A 23,286-nucleotide genomic window follows, 5' to 3' on the forward strand; every position below is an offset into this window, starting at 1 on the left:
AGAAATGAAACTTTTACCTTTCTGAGAGGATGACATGCGGGACCCATGAGGCAGCAGCATCCTCAACTATTCCAAGGCGGCAGGGGATCAAAATAAAAATAGGAAATAGCCAGAAATTAATTAGGGTAAAAAATAAATCTATCAAAGGAAACCTTTATTGTTCACAGAGGATGACATGTGGGACCGACCTGCCAGCTGCGTCGTCATGGTTTCAAAGGGGGCAGGGGATCAAAAGAAAAAGGCAAATAGCCAGAAATTAGGGGTAAAAAATAAATCCAACAAAGGAAACTTTTATTGTTCATAGAGGATGACATGCGGGACCCATGAGCCAGCAGCTTCCTCAACGTTTCAAAGTCGGCATGAGATTGAAAGAAAAAGGCAAGTGACCAAATATCAGGAGCCAAAATAATTCAAGAAAAGAAATTTTATTGTACATAGAGGATGACATGCGGGTCCCATTTTGCAGCAGCGGTCTCAATGTTTCCAAGGCGGCACAGGACCAAAAGAAAAATGAAGTAGCCAAAAATCAGGGGGTGAAAAAAATCCAAGAAAAGAAAGATTTCAATTGGGCTGCATCTGGACATCTGGGCCTTCGAACTATCCTGCTGGGCCTTTTGACTCGTACAATTTTAGCCCACTCCAAAACAGGAAAGTTCGGATTTTTCTAAAAAAACAGGAAAGTCCTATGCTTCGCAAAAACACAAAACAAGGAGATTCAACATATAAGTTTGTTTATGTAAAAATAAAGATTTAATTTATCCGTTTGCAATAGCTCAGAGCGAAATACAATGTTTATTGTCTGCAAAATAATCAAGATATCACATGTTTCTTGTACGGGGAGGCTGACATCAGGGACCCATGAGCCAGCAGCGTCGTCAATGTTTTAAAGGCGGCAGGGGATGGAAAGAAAAAATAAACCAAAAATCTGTTGGTAAAAAATCCAAGAAAAGAAACATTTTCGTTCTGAGAGGATGACATGCAGGACCCATGAGGCAGCAGCATCCTCAGCGTTTATAGTTCATAGAGGTTGACATGTGGGACCCGTGAGCCAGCAGCGTCCTGAACGTTTTAAAGGCTGCAGGAGATCGAAAGAAAAAATAAGCCAAAAATCGTTTGGTCAACAAAATCCAAGAAAAGAAACATTTACCGTTCTGAGAGGATGACATGCGGGACCCATGAGGCAGCAGCATCCTCAATGATTCCAAGGTGGCAGGGGATCAAAGGAAAAAAAGGAAATATCCCGAAATTAATTAGGGGTTCAAAATAAATCCATCAAAGGAAACTTTTATTGTTCACAGAGGATGACATGTGGGACCGACCTGCCAACAGCGTCGTCATGGTTTCAAAGGGGGCAGGAGATCAAAAGAAAAAGGCAAATAGCCAGAAATTAGGGGTCAAAAATAACTCCAAGAAAGGAAACTTTTATTGTTCGTAGAGGATGACATGCGGGACCCATGAGCCAGCAGCTTATTACTCAACGTTTCAAAGGCGGCATGAGATCGAAAGAAAAAGGCAAGTGACAAAATATCAGGAGCCAAAGATAATCCAAGAAAATAACTTTATTGTACATAGAGGATGACATGCGGGTCCCAATTAGCAGCAGCGGTCTCAACGTTTCAAATGCGGCTTGAGATCAAAAGAAAAAGAAAGTTGATTGTACATAGAGGATGACATGTGGGTCCCATGAGTCAGCAGCTTACTCAACGTTTCCAAGGCGGCAGGGGATCAAAAGAAAAAAGAAATAGCCAAAAATCAGAGGGTGAAAAAAAACCCAAGAAAATAAACTTTTATAGCACAGAGGATGACATGCGGGTCCCATGAGCCAGCAAGGTCCTCAACGTTTCAAACGTGGCATGAGATCGAAAGAAAAAGGCAAGTGACCAAATATCAGGAGCCAAAAGAATTCAAGAAAAGAAACTTGATTGTGCATAGAGGATGACATGCGGGTCCCATTTAGCAGCAGCGGTATCACCGTTTGAGAAGCGGCAGGGGATCGAAAGAAAAGGCAAGTGACCAAATATGAGGTGCCAAAAAAATCCAAGAAACAAGTCAAAAAAAAATCCAAGAAACGAATGTTTTATAGTACATAGAGGATGACATGCGGGTCCCATGAGCCTGCAGGTTCCTCAACGTTTCAAACGTGGCATGAGATCAAAAGAAAAAGGCAAGTGACCAAATATCAGGAGCCAAAAATAATTCAAGAAAAGAAACTTGATTGTACATAGAGGATGACATGCGGGTCCCATTTAGCAGCAGCGGTATGACCGTTTGAGAGGCTGCACGGGATCGAAAGAAAAAGGCAAGTGACCAAATATGAGGTTCCAAAAAAATATAGTACATAGAGGATGACATGCGGGTCCCATTTAGCAGCAGCGGTCTCACCGTTTGAGAGGCGGCAGGGGATCGAAAGAAAAAGGTAAGTGAGCAAATATGAGGTGCCAAAAAAATCCAAGAAAAGAAAGTTTTATAGTACATAGTGGATGACATGCGGGTCCCATTTAGCAGCAGCGGTCTCACCGTTTGAGAGGCAGCAGGGGATCGAAAGAAAAAGGCAAGTGACCAAATTTGAGGTGCCAAAAAAAACTCCAAGAAAAGAAAGTTGATTGCTCATAGAGGATGACATGCGGGTCCCAATTAGCAGCGGCGGTCTCAACGTTTCCAAGGCGGCAAGGGATCAAAAGAAAAAGGAAGTAGCCAGAAATCAGGGGGTCAAAAAAAATCCAAGAATAGAAAGAATTTTGGTTCATAGAGGATGACATGCGGGACCCATGATCCTGCATCGTAAACGGCTCGATCGGAGAGCGTTGAACGAGATGGCGCGATCGAGAAAAAAACAATGCCAGAGAGGCTGCCATCTGGGCCCTACATCCCTCGGCGGTGCGGATTTGCGTTGACTCGGCCGGCGAACCCGAGAATTCGATATGCACCACGTCCCGGGACACCATACGCCACGTTTTGGCCGTTTTCGTTGGGCTAGGTGGCCTCAAAAACGAGAAAAAAAACGTTTTGACATGCACAACGGAGAGACCAAAAATCGTCGGCCATGGTACACCAGCAACCACGGCGCGACTTCAAATTCGTCGGCCATGGCAACTTTTCTTGTAGTGATCACATGTATATTTGTTTGTTTCCCTCAACTCTTATGCTTGCTAATCAACCTTGCTAGCCAAATACCTGTACTGAGAGGGAATGCTTCTCATGCATCCAAACTCTTAAACCAAACCTATGCCATCAGTGTCCACCATAACTACCTATTATGTGGTATTTTGCGCCATTCCAAGTAAATACTTCATGTGCTACCTTTAAACAATTCAAAAGTTATCATCCCTTATTTGTGTCAATGTTTTATAGCTCATGAGGAAGTATGTGGTGTTTTATCTTTCAATCTTGTTGGGCAGCTTTCACTAATGGACTAGTGGCTTCATCCACTTATCCTATAATTTTGCAAAAAGAGCTGGCAACGGGGTTCCCAGCCCCAATTAATTAACTCTCATTAATAATCCTCTTCACATGTTTTGCTCTGATTCATCAGTAAGCAACTTAATTTTGCAATAGACACTCCTCCATGGTATGTGAAATGTTGGAAGACACCCGAGGGTTCGGTTAGCCATGGCTTGAGAAAGCAAAGGTTGGGAGGAGTGTCATCCTTAAATAAACTAAAGTACATGTGTAAACAAAAGAGAAGAGGGATGATCTACCTTGCTGGTAGAGATAACGTCCTTCATGGGAGCCGCTCTTTGGAAGTCTGTTTGGCAAGGGGGTTAGAGTGCCCACTACCATTCGTTGACAACAACCAACACCTCTCAAAACTTTACTTTTATGCTCTCTATACGATTTCAAAACTTGAAAAGCTCTAGCACATGATTTAATCCCTGCTTCCCTCTGCGAAGAGCCTATCTTTTATTTTCATGTTGAGTCAGTAAACCTATTTCCCTCCATCTTAAGCAAGCAATTGAGTTGTTGTGATCCAACCATCTATATTGTGATTTATTTAATCATGCCTTTTATTCTTCCTTGTTCAGTACAAGTTTTATCTGAATGAATATAGCTTTGAAGGTTATCAATGATTATGAGAAGAATATTATGATTAAGTATGCAAGTTTTGCTATAAGCTTTAATATAAGAGCGCTGCTCGATAAATAAGTACAATTTGTTAACTGTTCTTTGACCAAGAATGAAGTTTGCCATCACCAATTATGATTTCCTATGCACCTTTATTTGTGATTTCCTTTTACTTGTTTCAAGTTGAATCATATTGGGAAGTTGTTCACTAGAATGTCTTGTGTGAATTAATATGATGCTTCTTGTCCGTATTTTATTTATCGACTCTTCACTCCATAAACATGTGGTCTTGTTTACTGAGTTCAGTTTCGCTTGGGGACAAGCGAAGTCTAAGCTTGGGGGGAGTTGATACGTCCATTTTGCATCACTATTTTATATCATAATTTACTGTTATTCATTGATATATTTCATATTTAGAGATGATACTTATGTTATTTCATCTATTTTGCATGTTTCATGATTATTGGAGGATCATTCACCGGAGTCAGGATTCTGCTGGAAAAAGCACCGTCAGAATGCAATATTTCTGGAGATCAATAATTGACGGAAATTACACCGAAGATCTTATTCTTCCAGAAGAATGAGCCAGCCAAAAGGAGGAGCCGAGGAGGGCCGCCATGGGCCCCCCCCATAGGCCGGCGCGGGCCCTGGCCTGGCCGCGCCGCCTTGTGGGGAGGGGGCCCACAGCCCCCTTCGGCTGCCTCTCTTTCGCGTACTTCTTCTCCCCGAAAACCTAAGCTCCAGAGAATAATCGCGAGGAGACACAGCCACCTCTGCGGGGCGGAAAACACCAGAGAGAAAAGAGCTCTCCGGCAGGCTGAAATCCACCGGGGAAATTCCCTCCCGGAGGGGCAAATCGACGCCACCGTCACCACCATCGAGCTGGACTTCATTGGGATCATCATCACCATCATCTCCACCATCGTCACCGCCATCTCCACCGCTGCACCTCGTCACCGCTGTAACATCTAGGGTTGAATTTTGATTGTTTGGTAGGGGATACTCTCCCGGTATTGATTACTCCTTGTTATTGATGCTATTGAGTGAAACTATTGAACCAAGGTTTATGTTCAGATTGTTATTCATCATCATATCACCTCTGATCATGTTCCATATGATGTCTCGTGAGTAGTTCGTTTAGTTCTTGAGGACATGGGTGAAGTCTAAATGTTAGTAGTGAACTATGTTGATTAATATTCAATGGTTTGATATTTAAGTTGTGGTGTTATTCTTCTAGTGGTGTCATGTGAACGTCGACTACATGATACTTCACCTTTATGGGCCTAGGGGAATACATCTTGTATTCGGTGCACACTAATTGTGGGGTTGCCGGAGTGACAGCAACCTGAACCCCCGTTGGTATATCGATGCAGGAGGGATAGCAGGATCTCAGAGTTTAAGGCTGTGGTTAGATTTATCTTAATTACTTTCTTGTATTTGCGGATGCTTGCAAGGGGTATAATCACAAGCATGTATTAGTCCTAGGAAGGGCGGTGCATTAGCATAGGTTCACCCACACAACACTTATCAAAACAATGAAGATTAATCAGCTATATGAAGCGAAAGCACTAGACTAAATTCCCGTGTGTCCTCGAGAACGTTTGGTCATTATAAGTAAACAAACCGGCTTGTCCTTTGTGCTAAAAAGGATTGGGCCACTCGCTGCAACTATTACTCTCGCATTTTATTTACTTGTACTTTATTTATCTGCAATATCAAAACCCCCTGAATACTTGTCTGTGAGCATTTACAGTGAATCCTTCATCGAAACTGCTTGTCAACACCTTCTGCTCCTCGTTGGGTTCGACACTCTTATTTATCGAAAGTACTACGATACACCCCCTATACTTGTGGGTCATCAGCAGACTAGATCCTTCTGGCGGCAGCGCTAATGGTGTTGGCCGCAGCGTTGATGACTCCGTTGTTGCTTCCACGGGGGAGGATGGCGGAGGTATTTGTGGTGGTGCGGGCAGGAACATTGATGGTGTGATGTTGGGCGACCACGGCTGATGAATAAGTCATTGAATTCTGATCTTTGTGGAGCTGCTGCTGCACATGATTCTTATGAAGGACTGCAACACACACATGGCCTTTTGTGAAGGACAAGTGGTTAGGATAGGATAGCATCCCTGATCTTTGACTGTTTTTAGAGGCATCAAGAACGGGTATTTAGCAACTTTAGAATAGCATCTTAGACTAGCATATTCTGGCTGGCTAGCAGCTATAAATCTGTAGCCCCGTGCCCTCAGTTTGGTATGGCATTGTGTGACATGTGTGAGAAATAAACCAACAAAAATTGCCCCAACTCTCCTAGTGCCATCCTCTTCTTCATGAAAGTGAGTCTAGAGATACTAATAAGTGGTATCAGAGCAAGCTTGTCTTGTAGCCTGAGCATTCATGCTCCTCCCCTTCACAGGGAAGGGGGCAGCCTGAGCTAGTAGCAGCCTCAACAGCCCCTGGTTACTTCCCTCCATCCGGGTTGTCGAGCAGCAGCTCGTCGGAAGCAGTGCTCAGCCCCCCACTAGTAGGAAAACCCTTATAGGCAAAGCTTAGTTTTGTGGCGCACCACTAAAAATGCGCCACAGAATATTATTTTGTGGCGCACCATTCTGGGTGCGCCACAGAAATAGCTTAATTTTGTGGCGCACTATGAAACGCTGCGCCACAAAAACTTGGTGGGGCCCACATCCTGTCACGCCCAACCATTGGTCTTACCTTTTCTACGGCGCACTGCACCTGGTGCGCCACGTAAATAACGTATTCTGTGGCGCACTGGCCTCGGTGCGCCACAGAAATAATGTTTTCTGTGGCGCACTTGTCTCGGTGCGCCACAGAAATAACGTGTCCTATATCAAGGCCGTACCCCTCCCTCGCCACAGTTCCTCTCCCCTCTCTCCCCTCTCTCCCCGCGCCGCCGCCTTCCATGGCGAGCGCTGCCGTCGCTGTCGCCGCCGCCGCCGCCTTCCTCCGCGAGGGCCAGATGCCGCCACGCTCCACCCATCCCCGCCACCAGCAGCACAAGCCGCTGCGGCGTGGAGGAGGAGGGGCCGGCGCAGCGTCAAGGTGGAGGGGCCGCCGCCGCGTCAAGGTGGAGGAGCTGCCGCGACCTCCACCCCTGCCGTCGTCGTCGGTGAGCTCCTCCACGACTCTCCAAATCGTCGGTGAGCTCCCTCCCCTCCCTCTTCCTCCCCCGCGCGAGCACAACGTGCTCGACGAAATGCTCGCTCGGTTGGCTCTGGATGCATTGCTGCTAGTGATGCTTAGCTGTTAATCTTGATGCTCTCGGTTCATTTGTTGGCCTGGATGCATTCTTGCTAGTGATGCATTGCTGCTCGGTTGGTTCATTTGATGCTACTTTGGTTCATTTGTTGTGCTCGGTGAGGTTAAGCTCGTTAATCTTGATGGCTTATTACTACTGGTTCATTTGTTGTGCTCGGTGAGGTTAATCGTTAACAATTTTCTTGATGGGTTCATAGGAATTTGATGCTACTGTTCATTTAAATGCTTGTTGTGCTCGGTGAGGTTAAGCTGGTTCATAGGAATTTAAATGCATGAAATGCTACTGGTGGGCTTGTATACATACATATTTATAGTTGCTCTTGGTTGGCACGGGATTAGTTTTACGGACCCCAAGTAATTCTCTGTTGGGATTAGTTTTCTGGACCCCAAGTTTTTTGGACCCCTGATGATTTACTTGATGGATTCTTGTGAGCTTATGGTATGCTTATAATGCTCTGATTAGTGGGGATGCTTACTGGATCATGTGCATATAGTTCATATAGTTCCCTAAAAATAAAGAATGCTCCCTGGCCAGAAGCTTGATGTCTTAGCTCAGCCAATGATGCAAAGGCTGAGGCAAAAACTTGGATAAGAACATATACTAAAATGTGTGATTTAAATGGAATGCTTATGATGGTTACTACCAAGTGATGAATAATCCCTTATGGTACCCCAGCTTTGTTTTGAACTCAAGCTGAGTAATGATAAATTTCTATTTCTTGTGTTGGCTTTGATGAAAATAGAGATATCCACAGTAGGGGATCATGTAAATGAATGCCTTGTGGTATCCTTTGAAGAAAAAGGACTGCTTCGATGGTTTTAAAAGGCTAGGTGGTGCTAGGTGATTAGGTTGGCTACCAAGACTTGTCTCATCTGGTTAGCTGGGATATGCTATGTGTTGTTGCTTGTTTAGGCATATCTATCACTTACTTTAGTTCTTGGTTCTTGATTGGCCTCTCTTTTGCCAGCATCACTTGGTCTATATACCAAGTGATGAATAATCCCTTTGGAGCATCTGCTCCATGCATGCTATGTGTGTTTGAGCATCTTGACTTATGTCCTTATGATAATGGATCATCAAATGTTTCCCTTTGTCCCTGGTTGCCTCCTTAATTGATGCCTTATGATCCAAATGATCCAAGTCCCTTGCATGATCCCATTTGTCCCTAATGTTGCTTAATTAAGATGAATAAATTCCCTCTAATCACCATTTGGAGATCAAGACTAGTTCTTGATATCCATTAGTTCTTGTCAACACATGTGTTTGCATGTGTGTGTGAGTCGCTTGTAGTGTCACTTGACTATTCAAGTTTCAATGTTGGTTACTTTTCCTCTAGTGCAAGAAATGGTTGAGCAGATGTTTATCCACTGTTGGCCTTTATTCTTGGGTAGCTCAAAGTGTCATGCACTTACTGGATCATCAAATGTTTCCCTTAATTTGTCCCTGGTTGCCTCCTTAATTGATGCCTTATGATCCAAATTACTATATTATTGGATTGAGTGATATGGCTACTGCTTGTTTGCTCTCCAAATGCTATATATGTGTATTTGACCATGCTTATGATGGATTTCTTTTAAGGACTCTAGCTAGATTAGAGGGGAAAAAGTTGCTGCTTTGTTGCCTATGATAATGGATCATCAAATGTTTCCCTTTGTCCCTGGTTGCCTCCTTAATTGATGCCTTATGATCCAAATGACCCAAGTCCCTTGCATGATCCCATTTGTCCCTAATGTTGCTTAAGATGAATAAATTCCCTCTAATCACCATTTGGAGATCAAGACTAGTTCTTGATTTCCATTAGCTAGACTCCAATATTAAAAATGTCTCCCAAATATGGAGACAAACATTTTAACATTACCCCAAGTGATTTACTTGTCGATGATTAGATGGTTGGTCGATCACTCGTACACTCGGGGGGTGGAGCAAGTGAGGCTTGGTGTGATGGCACAAATATCAATATCTTGTGCATCCTACCTGGCCTCACTTACTCCATCCCTGGATGTTAATATTTGTTTCGACCAACAAAGTATGAGGCATTCCATTTAGTTCATATATACTAGCTACTTCTTAATTGCATTGGCCTTTCTTCCATTTTAGTGCCGATGATTAAATTGTTTGGTCACTTGTACACTACGGGGTGGGGCCGGTGAGCACGATGCGATGGCACAAATATCAATCTCTTGTGCATCCTACCTGGCCTCACCGACCCCATCCCGAATGTTAATATTTCTTTCGACCAACAAAGTATGAGGCATATGATATCTAGTTGAGATACCACTTGGCTCTTTCTTCCATTTTAGTGCCGATGATTAGAATGTTTGGTCACCTATACGCCGCAATATACTTTGTAGACGAGCCCCCTTTCTCGGCCACCGTTCCGTGAACGAGTCCTTGACGAGACAACAACGCCGACATGCCTCTCCGGCGCAGCACCACTTTTCTTCTCTCGCCGTCCAGTACGTGAACGAGTCCTTAATGCCAAGACGGTGCCAGCCTCCCTAGCATCATGCCGACCCCTGTTGTCGCGCTGTGCAGCCGTGTCGATCATGCGCCCTGCACTCTCTGCAGGTGGCGCGGGACACACGGCTTGAAGCGCGGCAACACGGCCCGGCATAATCTTTGGGCAGGCCGGCACGGTCTTTGCATCAAGGACTCGTTCACTGGACAGCGAGGGACCGGCATGGTTCTGCGCCGAGATGCAGATCGGCGTTGTTGTGTCGTCAAGCACCCGTTGACGAACGCCGACCGGGGAAAGGGGGCCCTTCTGCAAAGTATACGGCGGTGTATACTGCAACTATGGTTTCTGACCATAGTATTTGTGTTGACCAACAATGTATGAGGCACATATTCTATTTTGTCATTCCATTTGCTTTGAGATTTTCAAAATGCCGATGATTAAAATGTTTGGTCACCGTACACTTGGGGGTGGCGTAAGTGAGCCTGGTAAGATAGCACAAATATCAATCTCTTGTGCATCCTACCAGGCCTCGCTTACACCATCCCTAAATGTTAATATTTGTGTTGACCAACAATGTATGAGGCACTTATTCCATTTTGTCATTCCATTTGCTTTGAGATTTTCAAAATGCCGATGATTAAAATGTTTGGTCACCGTACACTTGGGGGTGGCGTAAGTGAGCCTGGTAAGATAGCACAAATATCAATCTCTTGTGCATCGGACTTGGCCTCACTGACGCCATCTCTAAATGTTAATATTTGTGTTGACCAACAATGTATGAGGCACTTATTCCATTTTGTCATTCCATTTGCTTTGAGATTTTCAAAATGCCGATGATTAAAATGTTTGGTCACCGTACACTTGGGGGTGGCGTAAGTGAGCCTGGTAAGATAGCACAAATATCAATCTCTTGTGCATCGGACTTGGCCTCACTGACGCCATCCCTAAATGTTAATATTTGTGTTGACCAACAATGTATGAGGCACTTATTCCATTTTGTCATTCCATTTGCTTTGAGATTTTCAAAATGCCGATGATTAAAATGTTTGGTCACCGTACACTCGGGGGCGGCGTAAGTGAGTCTGGTAAGATAGCACAAATATCAATCTCTTGTGCATCGGACTTGGTCTCACTTACACCGTCCCTGAATGTTAATATTTGTGTTGACCAACAATGTATGAGGCATTTATTCCATTTCTCTTGTGCATCGGACTTGTTGGTCTCACTTTCTTCCATTTTCATCATAGTAGGAACTGGATGAAGGACCCCGATGCAAGCGAGCCTGGTGGGTAGAGATGACGGAGCAAAGGAGGAACCGGATGAAGACTACTTTGTATCTCGAAATTGTGAATTTTGTATGAATTAAGAGTTGTATGCAAAACATTTGACACTTGCCACTATATATGTATCTCGATCGGGCTCTAAGTAATGTGATGATGATGTCTATGTTATATCTGTGCAATGTACATGATATTTATATTATATCTGAATGTTGCTGTATATAACCTATGTATCTGTATTGTGTATCTGTATTGCTGTGTATAAACTGCATAGGTCTAGCAGGCAGCTCAAAAGCGTGTTTAATACAAGCAAAGTCTGTGGCGCAGTTAGTACCCATGCTGTGGCGCACCCTTTTCTGTGGCGCACCTAAGAACAAGTGCGCCACAGAAACCTTAGTTCTGTGGCGCATGGGCAGGTGCGCCACAGAAACCTTATTTTTGTGGCGACGTTTCTGTGGCGCACCTCCCATGCGCCACAGAATCCATTTTTCGTGCGCCACTGATGAGGCTTTTCCTACTAGTGCCCCCAGCAGCGAGCCATGTCCGACGGCCACTCTCAGCACACGGCTACCTCCAGTATGCGGCGTCGGCAGGAGGCCGATCACGCCGCGGCAGAGGAGCGTGAACGCGTGGCTGCAGTAGCCGCTGCAGCGACAGCAAGGGTGTCGAGGTTGGCAGTGGCGGAGCTGGCAGCAGCCAGAGTGGAGGTAGAAGCAGCGGCGGTAGTGGAGGCAGCACGTGCGGCGGTGGCTGAGGTCGAGGTGTTGCGCGGCAGTGCCAACAACTCTGTTTCTGTTGATGGCAGCGCCAACACTGCGGGCAGCTCAGTGGGCAGCCGTGCACGCCCACGCACCTCGGGATGGTGCTCCCAGAGGAGGCGTGCACGGCCATGGCGGCTGGGATGACCAAGACCGCGGCCTTTACAGGGTCCGGACGCTGGTCAGGGATGTTGGTCCCGGTGTTGGGTGGCCTACCCTCACCAAAACCAACTACGTCGAGTGGGTCGCGATCATGAAGATCAGGCTCCAGGTGCAGCACATGTGGGAGGAAGTCCACGACGGCGACGTCGATCATCATGAGGACCGACGGGCGTTGGACGCCCTCATCGCTGCAGTCCCGGCCGAGATGCAGTTCTCGCTCTCCCACAAGCAGACTGCCAAGGAGGCTTGGGACGCCATCGCCGCGGCACACATCGGCAGCGACCATGCTCGCAAGTCCACACTACAGGCACTTGATAACGCGTGAAGCACACGTCCGTTGGGAACCCCAAGAGTAAGGTGTGATGCGTACAACAGCAAGTTTTCCCTCAGAAAGAAAGCAAGGTTATCGAACCAGTAGGAGATGAAGGCCACGTGAAGGTTGTTGGTGAAGGAGTGTAGTGCGGCGCAACACCAGGGATTCCGGCGCCAACGTGGAACCTACACAACACAACCAAAATACTTTGCCCCAACTTAACAGTGAGGTTGTCAATCTCACCGGCTTGCTGTAAACAAAGGATTAAACGTATGGTGTGGAGAATGATGTTTGCTTGTAGAAAACAACAAAGAACAGAGATTGCAGTAGATTGTATTTCAGATGTAAAAGAATGGACCGGGGTCCATAGTTCACTAGTGGTGTCTCTCCAATAGGAAATAGCATGTTGGGTGAACAAATTACAGTTGGGCAATTGACAAATAGAGAGGGCATAACAATGCACATACATATCATGATGACTACTATGAGATTTAATCAGGGCATTACGACAAAGTACATAGACCGCTATCCAGCATGCATCTATGCCTAAAAAGTCCACCTTCGGGTTAGCATCCGCACCCCTTCCAGTATTAAGTTGCAAACAACAGACAATTGCATTAAGTATGGTGCGTAATGTAATCAACACAAATATCCTTAGACAAAGCATTGATGTTTTATCCCTAGTGGCAACAGCACATCCACAACCTTAGAACTTTTTGTCACTATCCCAGATTCAATGGAGGCATGAACCCACTATCGAGCATAAATACTCCCTCTTGGAGTCATAAGTATCAACTTGGCCAGAGCCTCTACTAGCAACGGAGAGCATGCAAGAACATAAACAACATATATATGGTAGATTGATAATCAACTTGACATTGTATTCAATATTCATCGGATCCCAACAAACACAACATGTAGCATTACAAATAGATGATCTTGATCATGATAGGCAGATCACAAGATCTAAACATGATAGCACAATGAGGAGAAGACAACCATCTAGCTACTGCTATGGACCCATAGTCCAAAGATGAACTACTCACGCATCAATCCGGAGGCGGGCATGGTGATGTAGAGCCCTCCGGTGATGATTCGATCTCCTGAATCCCCCCGAGATGGGATTGGCGGCGGCGGCGTCTCTGGAACTTTTTCCGTATCGTGGCTCTCGGTAATAGGGTTTTCGCGACGGAGGGAATTTATAGGCGATGGGGCAGAGTCGGGAGGCGCTCGAGGGGCCCACACCATAGGGCGGCGCGGGCCCCTCCTTGGCCGCGCCGCCTTGTGGTGTCGCCACCTCGTGGCCCCACTTCGTATCTCCTTCAGTCTTCTGGAAGCTCCGTGGAAAAATAAGACCCTGGGCATTCGTTTCGTCCAATTCCGAGAATATTTCCTGTGTAGGATTTCTGAAACCAAAAACAGCACAAAACAGGAACTGGCGCTTCGGCATCTCGTTAATAGGTTAGTGGCGGAAAATGCATATAAATGATGTAAAGTGTGTATAAAACATGTGAGTATTGTCATAAAACTAGCATGGAACATAAGAAATTATAGATACGTTTGAGACGTATCAAGCATCCCCAAGCTTAGTTCCTACTCGCCCTCGAGTAGGTAAACGATAATAAGGATAATTTCTGAAGTGACATGCTGCTATCATAATCTTGATCAATACTATTGTAAAGCATATGAAATTAATGAAGTGATTCGAAGCAATGGTAAAGACAATGACTAAACAATTGAATCATATAGCAAAGACTTTTTATGAATAGTACTTTCAAGACAAGCATCAATAAGTCTTGCATAGGAGTTAACTCATAAAGCAATAAATTCTTAGTAGAAAGTTTTGAAGCAACACAAAGGAAGATATAAGTTTCAGCGGTTGCTTTCAACTTCAACATGTATATCTCATGGATAATTGTCAACACAAAGTAATATGATGAATGCAAATAAGCAAGTATGTAGGAATCAATGCACACAGTTGACACAAGTGTTTGCTTCTAAGATAGAAAGAAGTAGGTAAACTGACTCAACATAAAGTAAAAGAATGGGCCCTTCGCAGAGGGAAGCATGGATTCGTATTTTTGTGCTAGAGCTTTTATTTTGAAAACATAGAAACAATTTTGTCAATGGTAGTAATAATTCATATGTGTTACTCATAAGACATCCTATAAGTTGCAAGCCTCATGCATAGAATACCAATAGTGCTCGCACCTTGTCCTAATTAGCTTGGATTTACATGGATTATCATTGCATAACATATGTTTCAACCAAGTGTCACAAAGGGGTACCTCTATGCCGCCTGTACAAAGGTCCAAGGAGATAAATCGCATTTGATTTCTCGTTTTTGATAGATCTCAACTAATGACATCCATACGGGGACAACATAGAAAAGAGATAATGGACTCCTCTTTAATGCATAAGCATTCAACAACAGATAATATTCTCATAAGAGATTGAGGATTAATGTCCAAACTGAAACTTCCACCACATGATCCATGGCTTTACTTAGCGGCCTAATGTTCTTCTCTAACAATATGCATACTCAAACCATTTGATCATGATAAATCGCCCTTACTTCAGACAAGACGAACATGCATAGCAACTCACATGATATTCAACAAAGGTGTAATAGTTGATGGCGTCCCCAGAAACATTGTTACCGCTCAACAAGCAACTTATAAGAAATAAGATACATAAGCTACATATTCTTTACCACAATAGTTTTTAAGGCTATTTTCCCATGAGCTATATATTGCAAAGACAAGGAATGAAATTTTAAATGTAGCACTCAAGTAATTTACTTTGGAATGGCAGAGAAATACCACATAGTAGGTAGGTATGGTGGACACAAATGGCATAGGTTTTGGCTCAAGGTTTTGGATGCACGAGAAGTATTCCCTCTCAGTACAAGGCTTGGCTAGCAAGGTTGTTTGAAGCAAACACAAGTATGAACCGGTACAGCAAAACTTACAGAAGAACATATTGCAAGCATTATAAGAACTTTTTGTGGGCCTCTCTTCTGATGAAGATTGCTTCATCACAACTGCATTCTGATAATAATGCAACAAGAGTTAAACGATGAACTATGCAAACGTGTATTAAGCATTGTCGATATGAGATAGTCACAAGTACTAAGCACGGACTTACATTATATCGTTGCATAGGCTCACCCCGGAACCTTTTTTGCGCTCTATCTTCTACTAAGGACTTCTTCATTACAACTGCATTCTAGTAATATTGCAAACATAGTTACAACAGTGAGCTATTCAAACATTTATTATGCAATGTAGATATAAGATAATAACAAGTTCCATAAATAAGACAATGTATGGAACTTGTACTAAGCACAGACTTACATCATAATGTTGCACAGGGTCGCTTTGGCGACTATCTTCTAATGATGACTGCTTCATTAAAACTGCATTCAGGTAATATTGCAAACATAGTTACAACAATTAACTATTCAAACATGTATTACGCAATGTAGAGATCAGATAACAGCATGTAGCAGAAATAAGGACAAGATAAGATAAGATGCATGTACTAAGCACATACATCGTTCGCCGCAGTCCTTCTCTTGCGTGCACTAGTCGTGGTCGACATGCCTGTCATTTTAGGTTCAGCCATCAAGTGAAATGCTAATCCTCCTGCTCCATTGTCCTTAATCTGTGTTTAGATATCACATTTAAGACCAAGTCAGCTGGTTTCAAATAACAAAAAACTTGAGCTGCCAAATGAATAAGCCAATATTTACCAGATATCAGATTAAAACCAACTAGATGTTGCTTTTCATGAGATACGAATTTCAGACATTCAGATTTAGAGTTGGGTAATGCCAAGGTTGTCCACATAAAGTAAACTGGCATTAAGAATGACCAAATGTCAGGTTCAAATCACCTTTGCAGTTGCTCCAAGACAAGCATATCAAATAGGCAGAAACATAGGCATGAATGGCATTGCTATGGCAGGGTTCCAAATGTTAATCTCTTGCATAATTAAGGAACAATGCATATAGGTTATAGATAATAACGGAAGTAAACTGCCAAAATTACCAACCAAGAACTCAGATTCCAACCTTCCCTAGCGTCCCCGCTGTTAATGTTGGATGTTCTAATAAGTGGTTCGCATGATCAATCCCTAGGAAAAATAACATTGACAAGTTAGTCTACGATAATACAAAGACCAGACATGCATGCAGCAATAACTATACAAGCTGTGCGATAGGAGCATTCATGGAAAAAATAGCTATAAGCTAAAGACGAGGTATAAGAGCAAGCAGATTGGAAATGCACATAGCATGATTATAAAAGCAGCGTGAGAATAGCAGGCACAAGAAAACAGCTAGCGGCTAGCGGTGAGCTAATGACGTGGTATAAGAACAACCAGATTGAAATGCCCATAGCATGACTATAAAAGGAATAGCATGCAGTACAAAAATAGTTGGCAGCAAATGAATGGGTATAAGGCTATAAATATGTGGATGCACACAGGTGTCAGTAGAATGAACAGGATGGTAGCGACCGGATAATGCTTTTGTACTGTACAATATTTAAACGAACTTCATGCGAAGTAACACATCAAGAAAGTTAATGGCATATGAGATCTATAAATAACTACAAAAAACATGGCTAAAGAAACACCGCGATCTAACGGGCCAGCGTACTAACCAAGCTGCGGCGGGGTGGACGGGGGCGGCAACTTGCATTCCAGCGGCGGCGAACGCGGGAGACGATGAGTGGACCCTGTTTCAGTAGAAGCGGGCGTTAGTGAAGCAGATATGGTTGGCTGGCAAGGGATTTGGTGAAGTTGATACAGCCGCTGCGCCGAGGTAGTCGGTGGAATAGATCGGCTTCTGTGGAGGGGGGGCCGCGGTGAAGTAGACCCGGTTCCGTTGGAGAGGATCCGGTGCGTCGACAGGAAAGGCGTTGATTGCTAGGCTGTGGATGAGGTCGGCGGTGAAGCAGATCCGTCGGTGGCGAGGTCGGCGGTGAAGCAGATCCGTCGGTGGCGAGGTCGGCGGTGAAGCAGATCCGTCGGTGGCAAGGGCGGCGGGGCAGCGGATCAGGTGGGTGGACAGCCAACACGATAAGGCTACGCTGTGGAGGAGTATGCTGGCGGCGAAGCAGATCTAGTACTGTAGAGAGTTAGAGCTTTGGCGTGTGAGAGTATTTTTGAGCTAATGGGGCGAATGGTTGGTGGGTGGGTTTGGGCCTGTGGGGAGGGTTCGGGATCTAGGCAAGATATTTCATTGTTACCGAATGAGCCCTCCATGGTCGGTGGGTTGTAGCTTCCGGACCAGGGTTAAAAGGGTAAAACTGGTCACGAGATTTTCGAATGGATGCGGCGGGATGATTTGGCACGCGGCCGAAATTTTCAGTTTCAAGCTACGAGCAGAACGACAAAAATAATGTTCTTCCCCAGGGAGCTCTCATTTCTTCCTCTTCTCTTTCTCTCTCGAGTCTCTCCCACTCCCCCGGCTCCTCTCCCCCTTCTCTCCGGCGGCCTCGCCGGCCGGAGACGAGGGCGACTTCTCTCTGTATATCGTACACCCTCCGAACTAAATTAATTGATTCAACTTTCCTTAGACGTGTATGTATCTAGAGTAAAAACATGTGTGGATACATCCATATTTAGATAAGCAAAGTTGAGTCAGCTAATTTGGATCCGAGGGAGTTAGTGTTGTTGTAAGCTTAGATCCAGTGTTTCCCATGAGCAGAATGGCGCAATAGAGTCGGGGATCTCGTCGGCGGCTTCAAATCTGGCCTATGGTCAATCTGGCGGATCAGATCTGGCGGATCTTGCCGGCCAAACCCCGATCTGGTGCCATCAAGGTGATGGCGCTAACGGTGAGGCTTGCTTTGGTCAGTGCTTCAGATCTGGCCAACGAGGAAGTCAAGCTGCTAACGTTCACAAGCTCGGGGCATACGACGGCGTCATCCGTCTTGCCCGTGAACATATTGGCCTTTCAGCGGCCCTTCTCAGAGCCAATATGCCAGTGCTGAGGCCATTCTTCTCCTTCGTCCTGGCGACTACCGGTGACACCGTCCCAAGTGGTGCGTCCCCGGCGACGGAGTTGCTTGAAAGGATGTGGAGCAGAGATCTGATGTGCGGTCCAGAAGGACTCGATTGATTTTCTTCTATATGTTTTGGGGTCCTTTTTGTAAAGTTGCAGGTCCTATTAGTTATTGTCTAGTTCTTTTGGACCTCTATGTAATTTTTTGGACTAGTTTCCATTTGCACCGATAAACTTGAATTTTGACAAGTTCACGGGAAAAAAATTCCTTTGCACATATGGCATATCATGTATGAACATTCTTGAGATTTAAACTATATGTAATGGCCAGCACTTGCGCAAGGGTCTCGTCTAGTGCGCACTAGTTTCCATTAGCACCGATAAATTTAAATCTTGACAAGTTCTTGGAAGAAAAAATTGATTCACATATAGCCTATCATGTATGAACATTATTGGGATTCAAACTATACATAGATGGCCAACACGTGTGCAAGGGGGTCCTCTAATGTGCACTAGTTTCCATTTGCACTGATAAATTTGAATCTTTACAAGTTCTCGGAAAAAAATTGCTTCACACATATGCCCTATCATGTATGAACATTATTGGGATTCATATTATATATAGATGGCCAACACTTGTGCAAGGGGGTCCTCTAATTCTTGGGGATTTCAATCTCTCTCTCTCTCTCTCTCTCTCTCTCTCTCGATCTACCGTTGGTGGCCAGAACAACACACATATGCATGCACTTTATGCGCAAAGGTGCAGGTGCCTCTAATAATTCATGTGTGTGCGTATATTTGAACATATTCTTGGGGATTTCAATCTCTATTTCTCGATCTATATATCGTTGGTGGCCAAGAAACACACTTATATATATACGCATGCACTTTATGCGCAAAGGCGCGGGTGCCTCTAATAATGTGTGTGTGCACTCGATCGATGATCCCTAAACCTGAAACCCTAAAACCCTAATCCCTAATCCCTAATTATACCGTAAATGTACACCCTAAACACCCTAAACACTAAACCCTAAACCCTAAACCCTAAACACTACACCCTAAACCCTAAACCCTAAACACTAAACCCTAAACCCTAGACCCTAAACCCTAAACACTACACCCTAAACCCTAAACCCTAGACCCTAAACCCTAAACCCTAACCCTAGACCCTAAACCCTAAACACTAAACCCCAAACCCCAAACCCTAAACCCTAGACCCTAAACCCTAATTAACCCTAACCCTAACCCTAAAACCCTAGCTAGATAACCCTAAACCCTAAACCCTAATTAAACCCAACATATATATATAGGCCAACGACACTTCATTGCGCATCAAGCAGGTGACCAACTAATTAGCGCTGATAAATTAATTAACTTGAATTTTGACAAGTTCTCTCGAATGAAAACATATTTGATTAAGTTGCCTCATAATATATATACAATTAGTGTGCATGCGCGCATGTCATACCTTGCACATATCATTCGTGCATATATTTCAATATATATCTGAACATATTCTTGGGGATATATATATTTCAATCTCTCTCTCGATCTATATATCGTTGGTGGCCAAAAAACACACTTATATACGCATGCACTTTATGCGCAAAGGCGCGGGTGCCTCTAATAATGTGTGTGTGCACTCGATCGATGATCCCTAAACCTTAAACCCTAAAACCCTAATCCCTAATCCCTAATTATACCCTAAACGTACACCCTAAACACCCTAAACACTAAACCCTAAACACTACACCCTAAACCCTAAACCCTAAACACTAAACACTAAACCGTAAACCCTAACCCTAGACCCTAAACCCTAAACACTAAACCCCAAACCCCAAACCCTAAACCCTAAACCCTGGACCCTAAACCCTAATTAACCCTAACCCTAACCCTAAAACCCTAGCTAGATAACCCTAAACCCTAATTAAACCCTACATATATATAGGCCAACGACACTTCATTGCGCATCAAGCAGGCGACCAACTAATTAGCGCTGATAAATTAATTAACTTGAATTTTGACAAGTTCTCTCGAATGAAAACACATTTGATTAAGTTGCCTCATAATATATATACAATTAGTGTGCATGCGCGCATGTCATACCTTGCACATATCATTCGTGCATATATTTCAATATATATCTGAACATATTCTTGGGGATATATATATATATTTCAATCTCTCTCTTGATCTATATATCGTTGGTGGCCAAAAAACACACTAGCTAGCTTATATACGCATGCACTTTATGCGCAAAGGCGCGGGTGCCTCTAATAATGTGTGTGTGCACTCGATCGATGATCCCTAAACCTTAAACCCTAATCCATAATCCCTAATTATACCCTAAACGTACACCCTAAACACCCTAAACACTAAACCCTAAACCCTAGACCCTAAACCCTAAACACTACACCCTAAACCCTAAACCCTAAACACTAAACCCTAAACCCTAACCCTAGAGCCTAAACCCTAAACACTAAACCCCAAACCCCAAACCCTAAACCCTAGACCCCAAACCCTAATTAACCCTAACCCTCACCCTAAAACCCTAGCTAGATAACCCTAAACCCTAATTAAACCCTACATATATATATAGGCCAACGACACTTCATTGCGCATCAAGCAGGCGACCAACTAATTAGCGTTGATAAATTAATTAACTTGAATTTTGACAAGTTCTCTCGAATGAAAACACATTTGATTAAGTTGCATCATAATATATATACAATTAGTGTGCATGCGCGCATGTCATACCTTGCACATATCATTCGTGCATATATTTCAATATATATCTGAACATATTCTTGGGGATATATATATATTTCAATCTCTCTCTCGATCTATATATTGTTGGTGGCCAAAAAACACACTAGCTAGCTTATATACGCATGCACTTTATGCGCAAAGGCGCGAGTGCCTCTAATAATGTGTGTGTGCACTCGATCGATGATCCCTAAACCTTAAACCCTAAAACCCTAATCCATAATCCCTAATTATACCCTAAACATACACCCTAAACACCCTAAACACTAAACCCTAGACCCTAAACCCTAAGCACTACACCCTAAACCCTAAACCCTAAACACTAAACCCTAAACCCTAACCCTAGAGCCTAAACCCTAAACACTAAACCCCAAACCCCAAACCCAAAACCCTAGACATATATTTCAATATATATCTAAACATATTCTTGGGGATATATATATTTCAATCTCTCTCTCGATCTATATATCGTTGGTGGCCAAAAAACACACTAGCTAGCTTATATACACATGCACTTTATGCGCAAAGGCGCTGGTGCCTCTAATAATGTGTGTGTGTGCACTCAATCGATGATCCCTAAACCTTAAACCCTAAAACCCTAATCCATAATCCCGAATTATACCCTAAACGTACACCCTAAACACCCTAAACACTAAACACTAAACCCTAGACACTAGGACACCCTAAACCCTAAACCCTGAACACTAAACCCTAAACCCTAACCCTAGACCCTAAACCCTAAACACTAAATACCAAACCCTAATTAAACCCTAAACCCTAGACCCTAAACCCTAATTAACCCTAACCCTAACCGTAAAACCCTAGCTAGATAACCCTAAACCCTAAACCCTAATTAAACCCTACATATATATATAGGCCAACGACACTTCATTGCGCATCAAGCAGGCGACCAACTAATTAGCGCTGATAAATTAATTAACTTTTGAATTTTGACAAGTTCTCTCGAATGAAAACACATTTGATTAAGTTGCCTCATAATATATATACAATTAGTGTGCATGTGCGCATGTCATACCTTGCACATATATCATTCGTGCATATATTTCAATATATATCTAAACATATTCTTGGGGATATATATATTTCAATCTCTCTCTCGATCTATATATCGTTGGTGGCCAAAAAACACACTTATATATACGCATGCACTTTATGCCCAAAGGCGCGGGTGCCTCTAATAATGTGTGTGTGCACTCGATCGATGATCCCTAAACCTTAAACCCTAAAACCCCAATCCCTAATCCATAATTACACCCTAAACATTCACCCTAAACACCCTAATTAACACTAACCCTAACCCTACCCTAGGTGTAGCTAACCCTAAACCCTAAACTCTAATTAAACCCTACATATATATATATATAGGCCAACGTCACTTAATTGCGCATTAAGCAGACGACCAACTAATTAGCGCTGATAAATTAATTAACTTGAATTTTGACAAGTTCTCGAATGAAAAACACGTACATTTGATTATGTTGCCTCACAATATATATATAATTAGTGTGCATGCATGGCCTACCATATGCATGCATGCATTCATGCATATATATTTTTTAATATATATTTGAACATATTCTTGGGGATTTCAATCTCTCTCTCTCTCTCGATCTATATATCGTTTGTGGCCAAAAACACAGACATACGCATGCACTTTAATTTATGCGCAAAAGGCGCGGGTGCCTCTAATATATAATGTGTGTGCGCACTCGATCCATATATGATCCCTAAACCTTAAACCCTAAAACCCTAAAACCCTAAAACCCTAATCCCTAAACCCTAGCTAAACACCCTAATTAAACATCCTAGACCCTAAACCCTAACCCTAACCCATACTTAAAACACATAACCCCTAGACCCTAAACACTAAACCCTAAACCATAACCCCTAGCTAACCCTAATCCCTAACAACCCTAAAACCCTAATGACCCTAGACCCTAATCCCTAAACCCGAACCCTAATCCCTAAACCCTAAACCCTATAAACCCTAAACCCTAGCTCTAGCTATATATATAGGCCCCAAATGACACACTTAATTGCACATCGATCACGCAGGCCAGGGGGCCTCGCGGTCCCCTAAATTAAGTGTGACATTAACCCTAACTAAACCATATATATATAACTAACCCGTCCTAGCTAATCAAACTTGGCTACTTAATTAAAACACATAACC

This window comes from Lolium perenne, chromosome 2 (assembly GCF_019359855.2).
Source record: "Lolium perenne isolate Kyuss_39 chromosome 2, Kyuss_2.0, whole genome shotgun sequence".
Classification (NCBI taxonomy): domain Eukaryota; kingdom Viridiplantae; phylum Streptophyta; class Magnoliopsida; order Poales; family Poaceae; genus Lolium; species Lolium perenne.